This window comes from Oncorhynchus mykiss, chromosome 10, assembly GCF_013265735.2.
Source record: "Oncorhynchus mykiss isolate Arlee chromosome 10, USDA_OmykA_1.1, whole genome shotgun sequence".
Classification (NCBI taxonomy): Eukaryota; Metazoa; Chordata; class Actinopteri; order Salmoniformes; family Salmonidae; genus Oncorhynchus; species Oncorhynchus mykiss.
Genome location: NC_048574.1, coordinates 51,274,834 through 51,297,329, shown reverse-complemented (window position 1 = coordinate 51,297,329; position 22,496 = coordinate 51,274,834). Strand labels below are relative to the sequence as shown.

The window sequence follows — 22,496 nt, the reverse complement described above, 5'->3', positions numbered from 1 at the left end:
GAAAGTTAGAGAGGAAAAGAGGAGGGAAAGAAAGAGAGACAGAGAGAGGAAAAAGCGAGTGTGAGAAAGTACAAGATCAAAAATAATAGAAGCTTAACAGAAGATTGAGGAGAGAAAAAAAATAGACATTTCGAAGGAAAAGTGAATACTGAAAAGGACTGCTTTTCGCACCGGACTTTTCTCTGCAAACATGTCTCCCATCTCTCCCCAAACGCGAGCGAGCCAGCTGCCTAGTGAGTCTCCTCACCTCTCCTCCGCCCTCTCCATAACAGAGCAGCCCTCGCCTCAGCCCCAGCCTTTCCAATCTACGCCACGTAGTGAGAGACATAGAGAGAGAGAGCAGCCACTTTTCTCTCCCCTTTCCAAAATGGCTGAGGGCCGGGGCCGGAGAGGGAGACTAGCGCTTGTCACGAGAGGGCTGTCTCACCCCGCCTCACCCCTTCTCACCCTGCTGCAACAGAGCAACTCTCTCTCTTAGTCTCCTTCCTCTCACACACCCTTTGTCCCATTCACTCACTGTCAGGCCAGAGAAATGGCGCACAGTTGTGTCGTCACCCCGTAGGAAGAAGCCTTGGTCAGCCTGGACCAGCCTGCCATGCAGGGAGGATGCTGCTAGTAGTGCCAGTAGTGCCTGGCTGTATGATGATGCTCGAGTCTGGCAAAATATTATCTGCCTATCTGGCACGCGGTCTGGCAGTTCCATCTAGCTAATCTCCTCCTGATGCAGTGATATGTATTTTCTGGCTGTCTGGTTTTGTGTCTCTCTGTCTGAATTGAATGACCCATATCTTTAACCTTTTCAATACTATTCAGGATATGAAAATCACAGAGATTTTGGATCCAGAGGGAGTCATTTCAGTGTCGCACGTGCTAACACCTCATTTCCTCCCGATGTTTAGGGGGATATATTTACCAAGCTGATTAAATTTCAGCTGGTACACATTTTCAACACACGACATTGACACAACATTTTATTTTTATTTTTTATTAATAATATTTTTGCTTTCTCTCTGTTTTGGTTTGGCAGTAAATTTGTAGCTGCATAAAAACATGACAATTGCAGACTAGTAGGCTAGGTTATTGTTCATCCACATTTTGGACATTTATCAATTATAAATGGTCCAGCATTTTAAATGACTACCTCAAGACCTTAAAAATCCCATCTGTGTACTGCTGTCAGCCAACCCATTTCAGTCTATTGGAAGGTATCTTTATATGTCTGAATGTAGTAACAAAAATGTTCAGCCAAAGACCCTTGCCTTGACAACTATTTTGCTTTGATGGAATTATTCCAAATTAAATGTGCTCCATTCCTTACAATGAATAGGCCTGAATTTAAATAATATTTAATGGCAAAATGTATGTACCCTACCATACACAAACATTATTTTGAACAGTACGCATGTGGCCTGGTCTAAAATAATAACATTAAAATGAATAGGAAAATAAAATATATTTTTGTACATACACATACCCCTCCCCCTTCCATCCCACCAACACGTGAAATAACCTATTTTAAAGCAGTGTCAGGGAGAAGCTGTGTAAATAATAATGGGAACTCTCTCTGTCTCCCAGTCTGCCTGAGTCTGCTGTCTGAGCCCTGCCAAGAGTCTGCTGTCTCCTCTCTTCCACAGCCACAGCCTCAGCCTCACACAGCCACCACTTGAATCTCAATGAACACATTTGACTTTCAGGACACACATTGCCAAGTCCCCTGGCTGGCTGTCGCAGTGCCTAGACTAAGTCCCAAATGATACCCCATCCCCCAAAGGGCCCTGGTCAACAGTAGTGCACTATATAGGGTGACATTTTGGAAGCCTAGTCTACGTGGAGAACTAAGGCCTCCTCTGGAGCAGCCGGGGGAACAAAGAGGAAGGCAGATGAGGCAGACATGGGCACAACCCCAGACTAAGGCCCCATACAGCACCCCTAGAACGTGCCAGAACCCCCAGAGGACAAAGGCCAACACCCTTCTGGGGAGAGGGGTGAGGAAGCAAGGGAGAGAGGGTGACAGACATACATGGTAGGCATAACCCCAGACACCACTGAACCCCAAGAACCCCAGAGAACCACCCAGAACCCACAGCGAACAAAGACTTAACACCCACCAGGACCCAGCCAATGTCAATCAGTAAGGGAGAGAAAGAGAGAGAAGTAGAAAAGACAGGCCAGAGACCCAAAAGATCATAATCACTAGAAGCAATGTAATATACTGTAATATATTGTCATATATTGTACAATATATGAAATACCAGTGCTAACATGATCATGTAAAAATTGGACAGCAATAGTCCAAAATCCTTTACAACTTATGCTAACTGTCAATGGGAAACCAGAGTGACTTACAGGAGCAATTAAGGTTAAGGCCTTGCTCAAGGGCACATCAACATATTCTTCACCCAGTCAGCTCGGTGATTCGAACCAGTGACCATTTGGTTACTGGCCCAATGCTTTTAACTACTACTGCACAGATGTAATGTAAGAGCAGGTAATGTACAGTGTAATGTGGAGCAATTATGCTGTTTCTTTAAAGCAGTCTTGCGTTCCTCTTACAGTTTTGTGCCCCAACTGGCATCCTATTCTCTATATAGTGCACTACTTTGGACTGATGTGTGCAGAGAGGTTTATCTTTGTCTTCCAACATGTCTCTCTGGGCTCTGAACTCTTTGTTCTTTCCGGTAACTGATGAATCATGTCCACTGAGGCCCAGAGAGTGAACACACTGGTTAAAACCACATAATAGAAAACAACAGCGTCACAAAGACAGACAGACGCACAAAGACTAACGAACCATCACTCAACCAGGGAGAGGACAGTCATAAAAATATATTTTAGATAACGATATAACCACAACATCCAGAGATTCCAGAATTGAGAAAAAAATAAAACATTGTGAAACTATGACCAAAAAGTTAAGAATAGCTGGTCATGAGATGGCAAAGCTGTTAACTAGCTAGCTGCCTACTTAACAACCAAATGACACGCAACATCTGTTTGTAGCGAAGCCAACATCCAGTCCTAGAAATCATGCTTGATTCTCTAACTCTTGTTCTGTTTCTTTCTTTTACCCCTCCCTCATGCCCTCTCTAGCTTCTTCCGTTGCTTGCCATATTATCCAAAAGTCTAGCGCTCTTAACAGAAAAGTGATGAAAGAAGACAGACAGACAAAGGAGGAGAGGACAGTAGAAAGTCAGTAAAGGGATAACACAGCTGCTCAACAACTTTGTTCCCTAATAGCCTTATCTCATCTTCTCTCTCTTTGCATGGTGATCTCATCTATTGCCTCTCCTACAGACAGACACTCTTGGAGCATTGTTGCCTATAGCTGAGATACCATCTTGGAGCACTGTACTCGATGTAGCGAAGACTGGGTTGATTTCATTTTGGGAGTACTACAAGGATAATGTTGCGTCTCCTTTAAGTTGGTGGCAGCTCAGTTGTCAATAGTTTTAGTGTTTCAAAGCACTTCATTTTAATAGTGGCTATGACTGGAGACTGGGATAGAGAAGTCAACTTACTAAAGGACCTGACTGAGATCAGGTGTTTCAGTTTAGACCAAATTAAAGATGTAAAGGCTTATGTGTTTGATACGGACCTTAAAACCTGTTAAACTCCGAACGGTTGTTTTGGGCCCTGTACTGGGCCCAGCAAGTTTTGTAAGGTACACCCTAAAAAAATGTTGGGTCAGAAAATAGGAAGTGATATACACTGAACAAAAATAAAAATGCAACATGCAACAATTTCAAAGATTTTACTGAGTTACAGTTCATATAAGGAAATCAGTTAATTGAAATAAGTTTATTAGGCCCTGATCTATGGATTTCACATGACTGTTTGTCACAGATACACTACATGACTAAAAGTATGTGAACACCTGCTCAATGAACATCTCATTCCAAAATCATGGGAATTAATATGGAGTTGGTCCCCCCCTTTCCTGCTATAACAGCCTCCACTCTTCTGGGAAGGCTTTCCACTAGATGTTGAAACATTGCTCCGGGGAATTGCTTTCATTCAGCCACAAGAGCATTAGTTAGGTCGGGCACTGATGTTGGACGATTAGATCTGGCTCGCAGTTGGCGTTCCAATTAATCTCAAAGGTGTTCGATGGGGTTGATGTCGGGGCTCTGTGCAGGCCAGTCATGTTCTTCCACACCAATCTCAACAAACCATTTCTAAATGGACCTCGCTTGTGCACAGGGGTATTGTCATGGTGAAACAGGCAAGGACCTTCCCCAAACTGTTGCTACAAAGTTGGAAGCACAGACTAATCTAGAATGTATGTATGCTGTATGTAGCATTAATATTTCCCTTCAATGGAACTTAAGGGCCTAACCCAAACCATGAAAACAGCCCAATACCATTATTCCTCCTCCACCAAACATTACAGTTGGCACTATGCATTTGGGCAGGTAGAGTTCTCCTGGCATTCGCCAAACCCAGATTCTTCCTTCAGACTGCCAGATGGGGAAGCTTGATTCATCACTTCAGAGAACGCATTTCCACTGCACCAGAGTCCAATGGCAGTAAGCTTTACACCGCTCCAGCCGACACTTGGCAATGCGCATGTTGATCTTAGACTTGTGTGTGGCTGCTCGACCATGGAAATCCATTTCATGAAGCTCCCGACGGACAGTTTGGAACTCTGTAGTGAGTGTTGCAACCGAGGACAGAATATTTCAGCACTTGGCTGTTCCGTTCAGTGAATTTGTGTGGCCTGCCACTTCTCGGCTGAGCCGTCGTTGCTCCTAGATGTTTCCACTTCAAAATAACAGCACTTACAGTTGACCGGGGCAGCTCTAGCAGGGCATAAATTTGACAAACTGATTTGTTGGAAAGGTGGCATCCTATGAAGGTGCCACATTGAAAGCCACTGAGCTCATCAATAAGGCCATTCTACTGCCAGTGTTTGTCTATGGAGATTGCATGGCTGTGTGCTCGATTTTATACACCTTTATAAATGAGAACTTGTTCTCAACTTGCCTACCTGGTTAAATAAAGGTTCAATTAAATAAAATAAAATAAAATCTCCTTCGCATAGAGTTGATCAGGCTGTTGTTTGTGGAATGTTGTCCCACTCTTCTTCAATGGCTGTGCGAAGTTAGTGGATATTGGCGGGAACTGGAACACTGTTGTACATGTCGATCCAGAGCATCCCAAACTTGCTCAATGGGGGACATGTCTGGTGAGTATGCAGGCCATGGAAGAACTGGGAAATTTTCATCTTTCAGAAATTGTTTACAGATCCTTACAACATGGGGCTGTGCATTATCATACTGAAACATGAGGTGATGGAGGCGGAGGAATAGCACGACAATGGGCCTCAGGATCTCGTCATGGTATCTCTGTAATGCAACTGTGTTTGAAGTCTATAGCTTATGCCTGCCCATACCATAACCCCAACGCCACAATGGGACAGCCTTTTCACCACGTTGACATCAGCAAACCGCTCACCCACACAACGCCATACACGACCCTGTCTGACATCTGCCCGGGATAGTTAAAACCGTGATTCACCATATTTCTTTTGATGCCCGGGAAGCTGGTGTTTGGAGGATATATTGCCACTCGAAATATCAATATCAACATATTCAAATAGTGATTGACATATTTTCATAAAAGTGTTTTATTCATTTATTTGTACTATTTCTTCCTTCCAGAAGATATGGTCCCGACACAAATGCTACCCAAGCCGGCTGGTCATTCAGTATTTTTGTTCTGTATCTATGGACGCGACCAGTTGTGGAAGAAGTACACGATTGTCATACTTGAGTAAAAGTAAAGATACCTAAATAGAAAATTATTCAAGTAAAACTGAAAGTCACCCAGTAACATACTACTTCAGTAAAAGTCTAAAAGTATTTGGTCTTAAATATACTTAAATATCAAAAGTACATGTAATTGCTAAAATATAGTATTGAAAGTAAAAGTATAAATCATTTAAATATCCCTATATTAAGCAAACCAGACTGCACCATTTTCTTGTTTTTTTATTCATGGATTGCCGGGGGCACACTCCAACACATCATTTACAAACTAAACATTTGTGCTTAGTGAGTCCGCCAGCTCAGAGGCAATAGGGATGACCACAACCCAGTCGTTCTAACTAAATGCTCCAACTATGGCTAACTTACAGTCACGTCAAAAAGTGCAACCAAGAATAACAGCAAGGTAGCTGTATTTGCATTTGTTTCTGCTGTTTTCTAGTGACATTTATTTTGATCCATGACAATGAGCTAATGAGGCTCGATTTCACCTGGCATGTAAAATGTGCTCACTCGTCAGGACACTGTTGTTTAGAGGAGCTAGCCAACAACACAGCTAACACAATCACTTCAAACTGAAGCTGGAAAGACTGCAAATGATCCATAAAAATTATGCCAGCTGATTCATGATTTCGACTGGCTGTGAAACGCAGCCTGCCTGCCTGCTTGTCTGGTCCCGACTCCAGACACATTCATTACTATGGGACAGCTGGAGATCGAATTTCAATATTGAAACAATGTTGTAAATGTTGGAGAGACAGACAGCAAGGTTTATACAAATCTCAGCTATTGAAAACTAAATGTTAGTCTAAAAAAAAAGTGAGAAAATGTCTTGATGCTTTTTATAGTGGAGATTAAGTTTATGTAGTGCCTGGCTGGGCTGATGAGACAGTGGATTGCGCAGTCAGATGGAACAGAGTTAAACAGACATTTTAACGTCATAGATTTAGCCAGTGGCAACTTGTGGAATAGACACCGGCTGGAATGCGGTTTTAACCAATCAGCAATCAGGACTAGACCCACCCGTTGAAGGTGAAGGTGGCTTATGGTAGAGAAAGGAACTTACAATTATCTGATGACAGCTCTGTTGGACATTCCTGCAGTCAGCATGCCAATTGCACAAAACCTTAAAACTTGAGACATCTGCGGCATTGTAATGTGCGACAAAAATGTGCACCTGTGTAATGATCATGCTGTTTAATGAGCTTCTTGATATGTCACACCTGTCAGGTGGATGGATTCTCTTGGCAAAGGAGAAATGCTCATTAACAGGGATGTAAACAAATTTGTGCACACAACTTGAGATAAATAAGCTCTTTGTGCGTATGAACCATTTCTGGGATCTTTTATTTCAGCTCATGAAACATTGGACCAACAATTTACATGTTGTTTTTATATTTTTATTCAGTGAATCATTTGAAAGCTATAGCCCTTGTCTTTTTGGAAATGTCAATACGAATCTTCTGTAGTAGTCACATTGAGCCATGGGTGAGAGAGGAAGAGAGGGAGATCTAAAGGTTGTAAGAAAGGGGGACCTAATTACTATATTAATCTGTTTGTAATTTCTATTAATCTACAGGAACTGGTGCCTTGGTGTTAATCACCCTGAAAACAATGCCGCTGCTCCAGCCAAGAGTACAGCAATATTAACACATCATATCTCACATGACAGGCAGACAGGGAGAGGAGAGAGAGAGAGAGGGGAGATAGAGAATGAGAGAAGAGAGAAAGAGAAGGAGCGTGTGTGAGAGAGACAGAGAGAGAGAGAGAGAGAGAGAGAGACAGACAGACATACAGACATATGGAGAGCAAGAGAGAGTGAGAGAGTGTGAGAGAAAGATAGATGCAGAGGGAGAGAAGAAGATAGAGATAGCCTGCCTATGAAGCTGTGAGGGGAGCGCCAAGCCCCGACGAAGAAATGCAGGGATTTGCAGTGAAATTAAACTGACTAATGCCATTAATCTACCCAATTGAGCAGCTCCACTGGGAGAGGGGGAGAGGAAAGGGAGAGGAAAGGGAGAGGGGAAGGGAGAGGGAGAGAGAAGAGAGAGGAGAGGGGGAGGATGATTGTAAGGAACAGAAAAGGGATGGAGGAGGTGGGGGTCCCTGGGACTTGCAGAGAATTGCATTTCTCTTTCAGGGGATGCCAGTTTGTAATATGACAGTGTTCTGTAGGCAAGATGGAGGGAGAATGGCGATTAGTACCTGGAGACTAATAGTAAACATTAAACACACAGACAATGTCAAGAGAATAACAACGTTTGAAATAGTATATTATTAGCAGTTAAAAAAAAATGTAGCATAACATTTCAAAGGTTACATAAAGCTACGTATTTACAGTGTTTTGACAATGTACAAATATTAGAGTGTATGTATGAATGACGGGGTGGAAATAAATAGGCATATAAACACTGGTTATATTTACATTGGTGTTTCTGACCCAATGGTTGACCTTTTCTTTTGGCAGCAGGTCAGAAATGTTGCTGCACACTGCGGTATTTTGCCTAACAGATACGGAAGTTTGTCAAAGTTTGATTTGCATTCAAATTCATTGTGGGTTTGTGTAATTTGAGGGAAATATGTGTCGCTTACAGTATATGGTCATACATTTGGCAGGAGGTTTGAATATGCATGTGTAACAGGGTTGGTTATGTTTCCACTTGCCTCTAAAGAAATGTGCATTTAATGTTCAAGCATTCTTATTGGTTAGTTCAACTCTGATGACAATAAGGTGTGTTGTGATTGGCCCCGCTTGCAGATAGGGGGAGATCGCAAACGTCAGGTCTCCCCAGTATGAAAATGTGATGCAAGGGGTAGGTCACGTTCTGAATACTGTTTTCTATTTTCTATTTTACAATGTGTACAAGTTTGCTGTACGTTACTGATTTATACATGTGTACATATGGTACCTGTTAGGGATTGAGGGGCTTTCTGGGATGTGCTTTGGCATATGATTGCTGTAAATACGTGTGTTAGCTAGCATACACCGATGTAATGGTCACATAAGCCACTACTAACACAGTTGTCTTCATGCTACAGATTTTGCGATCGACAGCCATCAATACCGTTAAGCCCTGCACAACTAACGTGCTGTTTCCCATTTAACAACAGGTATTTACACACGTTATATTTTGTATTGTATTTTTGTATTTTGTTCGCCCAGTATGAAAATGTGATGCAAGGGATTTTGCCATCGACAGCCATCAATACCGTTAAGCCCTGCACAACTAACGTGCTGTTTCTCATTTAACAACAGAAATAAATGCTCAACTGGGACCACTGACCGAAGTGATTTATTTTGAGAAAACACAACGCATGGAGAGTACATGTACATCTGTTACACATGTCGGTTTCCATTTAATTTTGTGGGCAGTGGACACATATCTTGTCTTCTCTTGAGAGCCAGGTATGCCTATGGCGACCTCTCTAAATATCAAGGCTATGCTCACTGAGTTTGTACATAGTCAAGGCTTTTCTTAGTTTTGGGTCAAAACAAGGGCCTTCTTTTGTAGGCCCTAGTTGGTTGGGAACAGAAGCAGCAGATCATCTGCAAACAGTAGACATTTAATGTCAGTCTGGTAGGGTGAGGCCGGTTTCTGCACTGTTCTGTTCGTTGATATAAATGTTTTAAGAGGGTGGGGCTCAAGCTGAATCCATGTCTCAACCCCCGGTCCGAGGAAAGTCATCTCTGTGTTTATTGCCAATTTTGACGACACACTTATTGTTTGTGTACATTGATTTTATAATATCATAGGTTTCCCCCCCACCCCCAACACCGCTTTCCATCAGTTTATACAGCAGGCCATCATGCCAAATTGATTCAACAGCTTTTTTTTTAAATCAACAAAGCATGAGAAGCCCATTTGACATTTGCTCAGGACATTGTTTTCATTGTGGAAATGTTGGAGTCTGCTGTTGATGGTACTGCAGAGTTACTGTGCACAGATTGATTGGTAATTATTGGGGTGAAATTTGTGTCCACTTTTGTGGATTGAGGGGATCAGAACTTGGTTCCAAATATTGGGGAAGATACCAGCACTGAGGATAATATAGAAGTTTGTGGTCTGTATATTTTAACATTTCATTTGGGGTACCATCAACACCACAGGCCTTTTGTGTTTGAAGGGTTTATATTTTGTCCTGGTTTCCTTCTATTTGTTTTTGAATGTTAAGACCCATTTATGAATTTTTAAAAAATATTATTATTTACATAGCAATTCAGACTCGAAATTTAGCTCAGGTGCATTCTGTTTCCATTGTACATCCTTGATATATGCAATTGACTGGACATGATTTGGAAAGGCACACACCTGTCTATTTAAGGTCCCACAGTTGACAGTGGATGTCAGAGCAAAAACCAGGCTATGAGGTTGAAGGAAGACAGGATTGTGTCGAGGCACAGATCTGGGGAAGGGTACCAGAAATTTCTGCAGTAATGAAGGCCCCCAAGAACACAGTGGCCGCCATCATTCTTAAATGGAAGAAGTTTGGAACCATCTAGACTCTTCCCCTTCCCCGGCTAAACTGAGCAATCGGGGGATAAGGGCCTTGGTCAGGGAGGTGACCAAGAACCGGATGGTCACTTTGACAGAGCTCCTCTGTGGAGATGGGAGAAACTTCCAGAAGGACAAACATCTCTACAGCACTCCACCAATCAGGCCTTTATTTCAGTTTGGCCAGACGGAAGTCACTCCTCAGTAAAAGGCACATGACAGCCCACTTGGAGTTTGCCAAAAAGGCACCTTAAGACTAAGAAAGAAGATTCTCTGGTCTGATGAAACCAAGATTAAACTCTTTGGCCTGAATGCCAAGCTTCACGTCTGGAGGAAACCTGGCACAATCCCTATGCTGAAGCATGGTGGTGGCAGCATCATGATGTGGGGATATTTTTCAGCGGCATGGACTGGGAAACAGGTCAGGATCGAGGCAAAGATAAACGGAGCAAAGTACAGAGAGATCCTTGATGAAAACCTGCTCCAGAGCGCTCAGGACCTCAGACTGGGGCGAAGGTTCAACTTCCAACAGGACAATGACCCTAAGCACACAGCCAAGAGAAAGCAGGAGTGGCTTCTGGACAAGTCTCTGAATATCCTTGAGTGGCCCAGCAACAGCCCAGACTTGAACCCGATCAAGCATCTCTGGAGAGACCTGAAAATCGATGTGCAGCAACACTCCCCATCCAACCTGCAAAGAAGAATGGGAGAAACTCCCCAAATACAGGTGTGTCAAGCTTGTAGCATCATTCCGAAGAAGACTCCATGCTGTAATCGCTGCCAATGGTGCTTCAACAAAGTTCTGAATAAAGGGTCTGAATACTTATGTAAATGTTACATTTCAGTTTTAGTTTTATTGATTTGCAAAAATATATTACAAACTGTTTTTGCTTCGTCATTATGGGGTATTGTGTGTAGACTGATGATAATTGTTTTTTGTAATAAAATTTAGAATAAGACAAACGTAAAAAATGTGGAAAAAGTCTAGTGGTCTAAATAAGATATGGTACCAGTTAAAAGTTTAAACACACCTACTCATTCAATGATTTTTCTTTATTTCTAGTATTTTCTACATTGTAGAATAATAGTGAAGACATCAAAATGATCAAATAACATATATGGAATCATGTAGTAACCAAAAAAGTGAAAAACAAATCAAAATATGTTTTATATTATAGATTCTTCAAAGTACCCACCCTTTACCTTGCACACTCTTGCCATTATCTCAACCAGCTTCACCTGAAATGCTTTTCTAACAGTCTTGAAGGAGTTCCCATATATGCTGAGCACTTGTTGGCTGCTTTTCCTTCACTCTCCGGTCCAAATCTTCCCAAACCATCTCAATTGGGTTGAGATCGGGTGATTGTGGAGGCCAGGTCATTAATGCAGTCCTCCATCACCCTCCTTATTGGTCAAATAGCCCTTACACAGCCTGGAAGTGCGTTGGGTAATTGTCCTGTTGAAAAACAGATGATAGTCCCACTAAAAGCGCAAACCAGATGGGATAGCGTATTGCTGCAGAATGGCTTATAAAGAATGGCTTATAAAGCCACTGTGCTTCTACACCTGCATTGCTTGCTGTTTGGGATTTTAGGCTGAGTTTCTGTACAGCACTTTGACATCAGCTGATGTAAGAAGGGCTTCATAAATACATTTGACTGCTTGATTGATTGATTGATTGATTGATACCTTGTCTCAACACAACTGATTGGCTCAAACGCATTAAGAAGGAAAGAATGTCAAGAAATGTACTTTTTTCAAGGCAGACCTGTTAATTGAAATGCATTCCAGGTGACTACATCATGAAACCGTTTGAGATAATTGCCAAGCATGTGCAAGGCTGTCATCAAGGCAAAGGGCGGATCCTCTGAAGAATCTCAAATATAAAATATGTTTTGATTCGTTTAACACTTTTTTGGTTAATACATGATTCCATATGTGCTATTTCATAGTTGTGATGTCTTCACTATTATACAATGTAAAACATTTTACAAATATAGAAAAACCCTGGAATGAGTAGGTGTCCAAACTTGGTACTATATATAAAAATATAAAAACACTGTCATTGGAAGCACAAATAAAACATCCCAAATCACCTAGAGAATATAGGTGTTCGTGAGTGTCTCACCTTTCCATAGACCGGTCATTTTAGCGTGTATTCAAAACTGTTCGGACGCTAAAGACATACATTGGCAGATTGGAGGTACCAACTTCACACAAGTCCCGTGACACCGTTCAGATGCAACAGACGTTCTTGTGAGAAGATCGATTTTTGCAAAGTCTCATAGTATGACAAACACGCTGTAGCGGTGATCTGCTCCACCGCAGATTCGGAAGGCCGCAATTGAGACGCAGCCCATGCCTAAATACTAAACTCAGCAAAAAAAGAAACGTCCATTTTTCAGGACTCTGTCTTTCAAAGATAATTAGTAAAAATCTGAATATCTTCACAGATCTTCATTGTAAAGGGATTAAACATTGTTTCCCATGCTTGTTCGATAAACCATAAACAATTAATGAACATACACCTGTCGAACGGTCGTCAAGACACTAACAGCTTACAGACGGTAGGCAATTAAGGTCAGTTATGAACATTTAGGACACTAAAGAGGCCTTTCTACTGACTCTGAAAAACACTAAAAGAGTGTTCACGCAGATGAGCAGGGTCCCTGCTCATCTGCGTGAATGTGCCTTAGGCATGCTGCAAGAAGGCATGAGGACTGCAGATGTGGCCAGGGCAATAAATTGCAATGTCCGTACTGTGAGATGCCTAAGACAGCCCTACTGTAATGGCTGTTGGTGGAAGGTGAGGACCAAGGTGCAGCGTGGTACGTGTTCATCCTTTTATTAATGGAACTGAACACTGATTAACAAAACAACAACGACGAGAACAACCGAAACAGTTCTGTCTGGTGCAGACACAAAAACAGAAATCAACTACCTATCCCACACAGGTGGTAAAAGGCTACCTAAGTATGGTTCTCAAGACAACGATAGAGAGCTGCCTCTGATTGAGAACCACACCCAGCCAAACAACACAGAGATCCAAAACATAGAAAATTAACATAGAATGCCCACCCTAGTCAAATAACATATTTAAATAACATACCATGGCCTAACCAAAATAGAGAATAAAAACCTCTCTATGGCCAGGGTGTGACAGCTACAAGGAGACAGGACGGACAGCTGATCGCCCTCGCAGTGGCAGACCACGTGTAACAACACCTGCACAGGATCGGTACATTCGAAAATCACACCTGTGGGACAGGTGCAGGATGGCAGCATCAAATGTCCGAGTTACACCAGGAACGCACAATCCCTCCTTCAGTGCGCAGACTGTCTGCGTTTTGCTGAGAGAGGCTGGAGTGAGGGCCTGTAGGCCTGTTGTATAAGGCAGGTCCTCACCAGACATCACCGGCAAACAATGTCACCTATGGGCACAAATCCACCGTCACTGGACCAGACAGGCCTGCTCTTCATTGAGTCGCGGTTTTGTCTCACCGGGGGTGATGGTCGGATTCGCGTTTATCGTTGAAGGAATGAGCGTTACACCGAAGCCTGTACTCTGGAGCAGGATCGAATTGGAGGTGGAGGGTCCGTCATGGTCTGGGGCGGTGTGTCACAGCATCATCGGACTGAGCTTGTTGTCATTGCAATCTCAACGGTGTGCGTTACAGGGAAGACAACCTCCTCCCTCATGTGGTACCCTTCCTGCAGGCTCATCCTGACATGACCCTCCAGCATGACAATGCCATGAGCCGTACCGCTCGTTCTATGCGTGATTTCCTGTAAAACAGGAATGTCAGTGTTCTGCCATGTCCTCCGGACATGCCCGGATCTCAATCCCATTGAGCACGTCTGGGACATGTTAGTTTGGAGGGTGAGGGTTAGGGCCATTCCCCCCAGAAATGTCCGGGAACTTGCAGGTGCCTTGGTGGAAGAGTGGGGTAACATCTCACAGCAAGAACTGTCAAATCTGGTGCAGTCCATGAGGAGGAGATGCAGCTGGTGGCCACACCAGATACTGACTGTTACTTTTAATTTTGACCCCCTCTTTGTTCAGGGACACATTATTCCATTTCTGTTAGTCACATGTCTGTAGAACTTGTTCAGCTTATGTCTCAGTTGCTGAATCTTGTTATGTTCATACAAATATTTACACATGTTAAGTTTGCTGACAATAAATGCAGTTGACAGTGAGGACGTTTCTTTTTTTGCTGAGTTAAGGTAGTATCTCTAGATTAAACATACAGATATATATGGGACATTTTTTATTATGCTAATTCGATTTCTACAGGGTCACGGACCTCGACTCTAGGGGGGTTTAATTAGTTGATTCTAAGTTTAGTAAACTGAAATGTATGTGTTTTTGCTCTTGGTTCTTTGTTATATGGCCAAAAAGGTTGGAGAAGTGGTTTATCCATACATCTCTATTTTGGACAGCTAGCTCTTCGTGTTGTTGTTCGTTCAGTATTTTCCCAGAAGTGACATTATTCTATGAATTTTTCGATTACATCAAGCTTTTTTCTGACATGGTGTTCCTTCTTTTTTCTTAGTTTATTTCTGAAGTGTTTTAGTGTTACCCCATATTAAAGGTGTATATTTAGGTTTTCTGGGTCACTGTGGTGTTGGTTGGATAGGTTTCGAAATGTTTTTAATTGCTGTCAAAATGCTTAGGTTTTCAGCTTGATATGTTAGCTGCTATGTCAAATATACTGTTCAGGCTTTCTTCTGCTAAGTTTACACCTTTTTGAAAAATGTTGTCTAGGAGGGATTGGATTTGTTTTTGGACAATTGTTCTATGGTAAATTTCAACACTATCTTCCTTCCATCTATAGCATTTCTTAATAGCATGCAGTTTGTTGGACTTAGATGCCTCATGGTAGAGTATTGCTCTTTTCAAGTAGGCTGTGATTTCACTGTGTTATGAAAGGGCTGACTGTGAATTGAAGTTGTATTTAAGTAGTTTATAGTTCTGCTGCCAAGAGATGAGCTGTACAGTCGGTGTACCTAACGTAGGATTCTCCTCGAAGCCTACCAATGACTATCTACAGACCAAGTGTGTGAAAGAGGTGCAGGACTTGCGACCCATTTTTGTTGGTTATGTTGTTGTAGGTGTGTCTAGGGGAGCATATGGGGGAGGGAATGCTGGCCCCTCCAGGTAGGTGTTGGTCCTCCTGTGTGCTGAGGCTGTCCGGTTCTTGTCCAGTTCTGGTGTTTAGGTCACCACAGACTAGTATATGTCCCCGGGCCTGGAAATGGTTGAAAACCCCCTCTATGTTGGAGAAACTGTCTTCGTTAAAGTATGGGATTCTATATGGGGTACGTAGCACACAGGAGAACATTTTTCTCTGTAATTTCCTTATTTATTTCTAACCAGATGTAAAATGCTCCTGATTTAATTAATTAGTAGAGTGGGTTAGGTCTGATCTATACCAAATTAGCATACCCCCTGAGTTTCACTCCTGGTAGTTTGGTGGATGGGACTACCAGCTCTCCATAACCTAGAGGGCAACCAGTGGGGCCATCTCCTCTATAGAATAACAATGTCTGTATTTCAGAAAAGGATTGGAATCAAAGTTATTTTTAATTCAAAACCATTTATTTTTTTGTTCCGTTCCACTGAACCCGACCAGCAAAATAAAGTTCTGAACCGGTTCGGACCCAGAAAAGTACATTATTTTCTGTTCCTTATTAAACCTCTGAAATCATGTATTTTTTAAAAACATTTAGCTCGACATGAAATTACTTCACCAATCAGTGTGGATAGGGCAGCTTGCTAAGGAGCGGGTACGTGATTTAATCTGTATACGGAAGTTGTTAAGAGCAAATTGTATCTTGCCATAACAGTATGACTTAACTATAATGAAAGACAAACACACAAACTGTTCTGCCAGTCACAGTGTTTGGTGCAACAAGTTATCTAGCTAGCTAACAAGCTTGTGTGTGCCGAACAGCACAAGAATTAAAAACACATCTTACCTCTTTGTAGTTAATAATGCAATGTGAAATGTTGTAACTATAGTATCTGTAACTAACATTAAAAAAAGTTTATGCATTCTTCTCCAAATTTAATGTTGTCAGTAGGATACAGTAAACTATGCTTCAGAGGGGAGGGGCAGGTAGTCTACACACACACACACACACACACACTGGCAAAGATTTCCAGCTGCCAGGCAAAAACTGGAAGAAGTTTCTGAGTGACAGAGTTGGAGACAGAGTTAGGAGCTTCGTTGCGATTTTTGTGGGACTGGATACAATTGCCTGGAACATAAAATAATGTTATTAACCGGTTCCAATACTTTTAAAATAGCAGTTCTCTTCTGGAACAGCATAGATCACTTTTGTTTCCGGTTTGGGTTCCGTTCCTCAAAAAAAGAAAAATCTCTCTCCCTCTCTCCCCCCCCCTCTCTCTCTCTCTCTCTCCCTCTCTCTCTCCCCCTCTCTCTCTCCCCCTCTCTCTCTCTCTCTCTCCCTCTCTCTCTCTCCCTCTCTCTCCCTCTCTCTCTCTCTCTCTCTCTCTCTCGCTCTCTCTCTCTCTCCCCCTCTCTCACTCCTCCCTCTCTCCCCCTCTCTCCCTCCCTCTCTCTCTCGTTCTCTCTCAAGGATACTGCTATGAACAGCACCTTGATCCATCAGTGGGGAGGGGGTGTCTGTTATGTGGGAAGGAGGAGAATGTGGGAAGGAGTTTTTTTTATTGTTCCAGGCTGACTATGGACCTATACGTTGGAGGGTCAACTACCTAGTAAACTACCTTTTGGGGCATGCAAAAATGGCAGTGTGGAAGACCAGGAAACGTGAGATGATGCTGGGGCTGGTGCAGGCTCAACACTGGAGCATGAATATGGGGGGCTGATTATTAATTGTTTGGGGGACTGTGTGGGGCATCAGGGGGAGGAGGGGGGCTTAGTTCTAACTTTTTAGGTCTGTTATAATGAAGTAAAGTTTAGTGGTTTTTATTAAAGTTATTTTTTGTAATAAAATAAAAATGATCTCTCGTCTGTCTGTCTATCTGTCTGTCTGTTTGTCCCTACCATCGTCTCACCCCCCCCCCCCCTTTCGCTTCTCCCCCTCGTCTCTCTGCTCCGCCCCTCGTCTCTCTCTCTCTGTTTCATTTTGAACCCTGCTCTGGTAGACAGGGATGGAGAGAGTAGGGAGAGAAAGCAGAAAGAGAGGGGTGGCTCCATGGTTACCTGGCATTGGGCCATCTCATTACACCGCCAATTGATTCTGGCCTGCCGCCACATCCGTTCACCCTACCTCCCCCCTCCCCCTGAACCCCCAAATCCCCACCTGCCAGCCAGCCAGCCACCTTCCCATCATGCACCTTGCTCAGACTGTCTGCAGTGCGGGAGGAATTCAGAGCACACACAAACATACCAAACACAGCTTTACTTTACAGAGACACTAACCTGCCTCAATCACAGTCCCAAAAAGCTCAGAATCCAAAGAACAGGCAAACAAACACAAATATACGGAGAGCAACTTTTTGCCAAACGAGTGATAAAACCAATTGCACCCCCCAAAATGTCATACATCACCACATTGTTTACAGAGGTGTCAGAGGCAACTGGTAACATCTCCCTTTGATCTGAGAAGGAGCTAAACAGATGTGATACAGAATGCCATGAAGATCCTAAAATTTCAAGCAGATAAGCCTCTTACAGAATGAACCAAACCAACGCTTTAGCAGCCAATGGATCACTGTGTACACACCTACAACATGCAGGTACTACTACTACTACTATTGATAATAAATAATATTAATAATATATGTCATTTAGCAGACATTTTTGTCCAAAGAGACTCAGATGTGGTATCTTAATTTGATCACTCTGTTGTTGCATAGAATGGTCCAGCGCCGCAGGAAATTCGAATGATCCTCGTGATTTACATAAACTCACTGAAAACCTGCAGTTCTCTCTCTCACTATAACCCACACCTAAACCTTACGCCTCTATAGCATATCAAAATGAATTTCCATTCTAAATTGTCACTTTGAAGGACCCATTTTGTAGAACCCTCTGTGGAAATGGTCCTACATGGAACCAAAAAGGGTTCTCCCTGGAACCAAAAAGGATTATCCTATGGGACAGTCAAAGAACCCTTTGGGGGGGGAATTCTAAGAGGGGACGCAACCAAGACGCTTGGGAGTGAAAGGATTCTCTGCTTTAACTTACACAAAAACCTTGTGACAAAAATCCAGTTCCATAAACTGTACAACACACTGCATGTACTGTTAGACACTGCATTATCTCTCGTGGACAGACATGTAACATAACTGGTATTGTAGCATCTGTCAACAGACAGTGGGATGCGATGGCAAAACAACGACCCGGTACGCAGGATCATCTGGACAGATCACGATTTCACAGGTGTTCGCATATTTCGAATTTCGTAAGGGGGAAGAGACATTTGGCCCTTAGAACTGCGCAACTTGTAAAGAGAGGTGGGTGGAGTTACCGCCCTGCTCCTCGTTCTAGTATCTTTTCTATCACGTCTGCCCCCCAGAACTTAACCGAGTATCTGATGGAATTACGCAATAGTTCAGTTCTGGGTTTGGGAGAATGGACACTGCATGGACTGAATGGATTGTTAGTAGACAGAGAGAGCTCAAACAAGAACCAGGCCATTCTTCAAACACAGCTTTTTTTTTTTGCAAGCCAACAGAACCAATCACAGGCCAGCCAATGTATCATGTGACACATATCTTGCCTTGTCACAGACTTCCAGTAGTGACTGAGTTAGTTCGTGGAAGTCTGTGTTCTGTTTCATGCTCTGTTCTGTTTCGCCCCACCAATCAGTGCCACATGTGACACGTGTGCTTTGCCTTGTCACAGACACTGACTTTCAGTAGCTGTGACTGGGTTCACGGAGGTCTGCTGTGCTCTTTCCTGGCCCACCCGGCCCTGGAATAGACAAACACGTACTCTCTTGATGGCTGACGATAATCAACAAGCTCTCACAGTCTCGCTGCACAATTAGACATTTCTTGAAACGTCAAATTTCAAAGTTGCTCCAAATGTCAAATTTAGAAGGTTATGGAACCAAAAAGGGTTCTTTTTTATAAAGGGATGAGGTTAAAACATTAGATTTAGGCACTCATTCCAAATGGCTAAAGTAAGGAATAAGGTTTGGGATAGGGTTAAAATAAACGTATAAAAAAGGAATGTTCACCACTGGGATCAAACGCGTAACCTTTTGATCCATAATCAAGAGATTACCCAAGCGTACTTGATGGTAATAGCACTCACTGTCGCCCCTTGTGACTGTTTTTGAAGGCATTTCCCGACATCCCGAAGAAATGGATAGACTTCCGATTTCAAAGTCACTCTTTAGAGATCTGCCTGCTATAATACCACATCAGTAATGCGAGTGCATATTACATGTAGGCCTGTGTGCATGTTTGTTTGTATGAACCCGTTGACAATACTTAACCCATACTGTTACCAGTAAGCCCAACTATAATATACGTTATAAAACTGGTTTGGATTCTGGATGTTGATGGACACACCTATGCCTGCTAACAGTTCCATCTGAAAATTATCACTGCACGTCAATAAGAATATCATGGTCATGTTGCTGTCTGAATAATCTCCTGTATTTATCTCGCACATTATTTCCCCTTGCGTCCAGCCTAGCATTTAGTTTGGAACGTTCGGTCTGCCTGTCCGACCTTAAAAACATTGTCTCACTTGTCAGTAACAACAGAAGCAAATCGAACAACTAGATTTTTTTCTCTCCAGAATACATCGTCTGATGGAATAATGAAATTGTATGAATGACATATCAAAATAACGTTTTAATGAAAATATGTAATTCATTGTTATTTCAATATGTTGTCAAACAGTTTTATAAAAGCAATAAGGTGGTGCTGTATCGTGTCGGGCCAAACAACACCATTTACCTGTGACTGTCTTCATGATACAGCACTGCCTCTTGTGCCTTATTCATTCTAGAGTACCTGTTTAGTTCATTTCATAGCACTCCTACAATACCGCACAGCAAGGCCCGTATCCACAAAGCATCTAAGAGAATAAGTGCTGATTTAGGATCAGTTTTGCCTTTTTAGATAATAATGACCGATATGGACAGATCCTACATCAGCACTCCTACTCTGAAATGCTTTGTGGATATGGGCCCAGATCCCCTCCTAAGAGACCGATCTGGGCCTGCTGTATGTGATTTATTACTCTCTACACGAAGCCCTGAGTCTGTAGTAGGTACTGTATGTACTGTAAGCTCCGTTACATTTGCATCAGACTCATATTCCCCTGCCCAGCTGAGAGACAGCTTATGGATGGAGAGAGCAGTGCTGTCTAGCATCCACGCACATGCGTACGAACGAACACACACACACACACACACGCACACGCACTCACACTCACACTCACACACACACACACACACACACACACACACACACACACACACACACACACACACACACACATACACAATACCTGGAACACCTGTGTCATTACTTACACTCAGGAAATGGGCCTATAAAGGGAATAGAGTCAAAACATACTCTGTCCCTCTCCATTCAGTGTGTGTGTGTGTGTGTGTGTGTGTGTGTGTGTGTGTGTGTGTGTGTGTTAAGGTGAAGCATGTGTATGCGTTTGCTTGCTTGCGTGTGTGTTTTATGTTGAATCACGGATCGTACTGTGAGCTGTTTGCATAACTGAACCCTTGCAAATTCAATGATATGTCCTAAGAATCAGTGAAATCATAATCATAAGTCCTTTCCTCCCTTTCTTTCTTCCCTCTCTCTTTCCCTCGTTACACCGACACTTCCTGATCTGCTCAGCCCCCAAGGGTGAGAGTGTGGTTTAAGGAGGTGAGTATAGAATTAGCACAGTTATACCAAAGACAGACACATTATAGAATTATCTCAGCAATAGCAGTGAGGGCAGACACATTCTATTCAATATAGAATTAGCACAGTGAAGCAGTGAAGTTATCGAACTGAAGGCAGGCATCTTATAAAACTTGTGTGGTTAAAGAACTACTAAAGACAGACAGAGTTTTGATTTACAACTAATGTGAATACAATGTGAAATCACCAGAAAACGTGACCATGGTGTTGGATTTAGGTTCAAAGTTGAAATGCCTCTAAGTTGATTACTCTAATCCGTTTTTCACATGGATTCAAAAGCATCGCATAGGGTTTTTGGTTGAAATTACATGGCGGGGGGATTCAACAAGTTTTTGACCAGTGGGAATCTTCTCTTCCTTTATATGACTTTTTAAAACATTAATAGCACAGTGCCTATAGGCCTCTGCATGCAATGCCCTGATGCATTTAGTGCTAAAATCTCATATAGCTGAACTGTGAGGTGGATAATTACTGTTTTAGGAAAGTAAAGAAGCCAATAAAACAATAGGCTATGAATATTTGCATATGCTAAACATCGAAACACAAGGTACAGGGTTTCTGTAATTTGTTATAGGCTGTTTTTAAGGACATGTGCAGTGCATTCGGAAAGTATTCTGACCTCTTGACTTTTTCCACATTTTGTTTACGTTACAGCATTGTTATTATTTTACTCATCAATCTACACACAATACCCCATAATGACAAAGCAAAAACAGTTTTTTAGAAAATTTTGCAAATGTATAAAACAAAAATATTTAAAAAATACCTTATTTACATAAGTATTCAGAACCTCTGCTATGAGACTCGAAATTGAGTTCAGGTGCATCCTAAAATGTTTCTTCAACTTGAATGGAGTCCACCAGTTGTAAAATCAATTGATTGAACTCGATTTGGAAAGGCACACACCTGTCTGTCTACCTAAGGTTCCACAGTTGACAATGCATGTCAGAGCAACAACCAAGCCGTGAGGTCAAAGGAATTGTCTGTAGAGCTCCGAGACAGAAATGTGTCGATGCATAGATCAGGGGAAGGGTAAGAAAAAGTGTCTGCAGCATTGAAGGTCCCCAAGAACACAGTGGCCTCCATCATTCTTAAATGGAAGAAGTTTGGAACAACCAAGACTCTTCTTAGAGCTGACCGCCTGGCCAAACTGAGCAATCTGGGGAGAAGGGCCTTTGTCAGGGAGGTGACCAAGAACCCGATGGTCACTCTGACAGATCTCTGCAGCTGTCCACCAATTAGGCAATTATGGTTGCCAGATGGAAATCACTCCTCAGTAAAAGGCACAGCGTGCCTGGAGTTTGCCAAATGGCACCTAAAGACTCTCAGACCATGAGAAACAAGATTCTCTGGTCTGAT

The 22,496-nt window shown here is 42.5% G+C and overlaps 1 long non-coding RNA gene across 1 annotated transcript in view; it reads right to left on the bottom strand.

Moving 5' to 3' along the window:
* The window catches only part of LOC110534237, a 110,933-nt gene that overhangs the window by 2,453 nt on the left and 85,984 nt on the right, over positions 1-22,496 (bottom strand). The gene's annotated exons all lie outside the window — the stretch shown is intronic.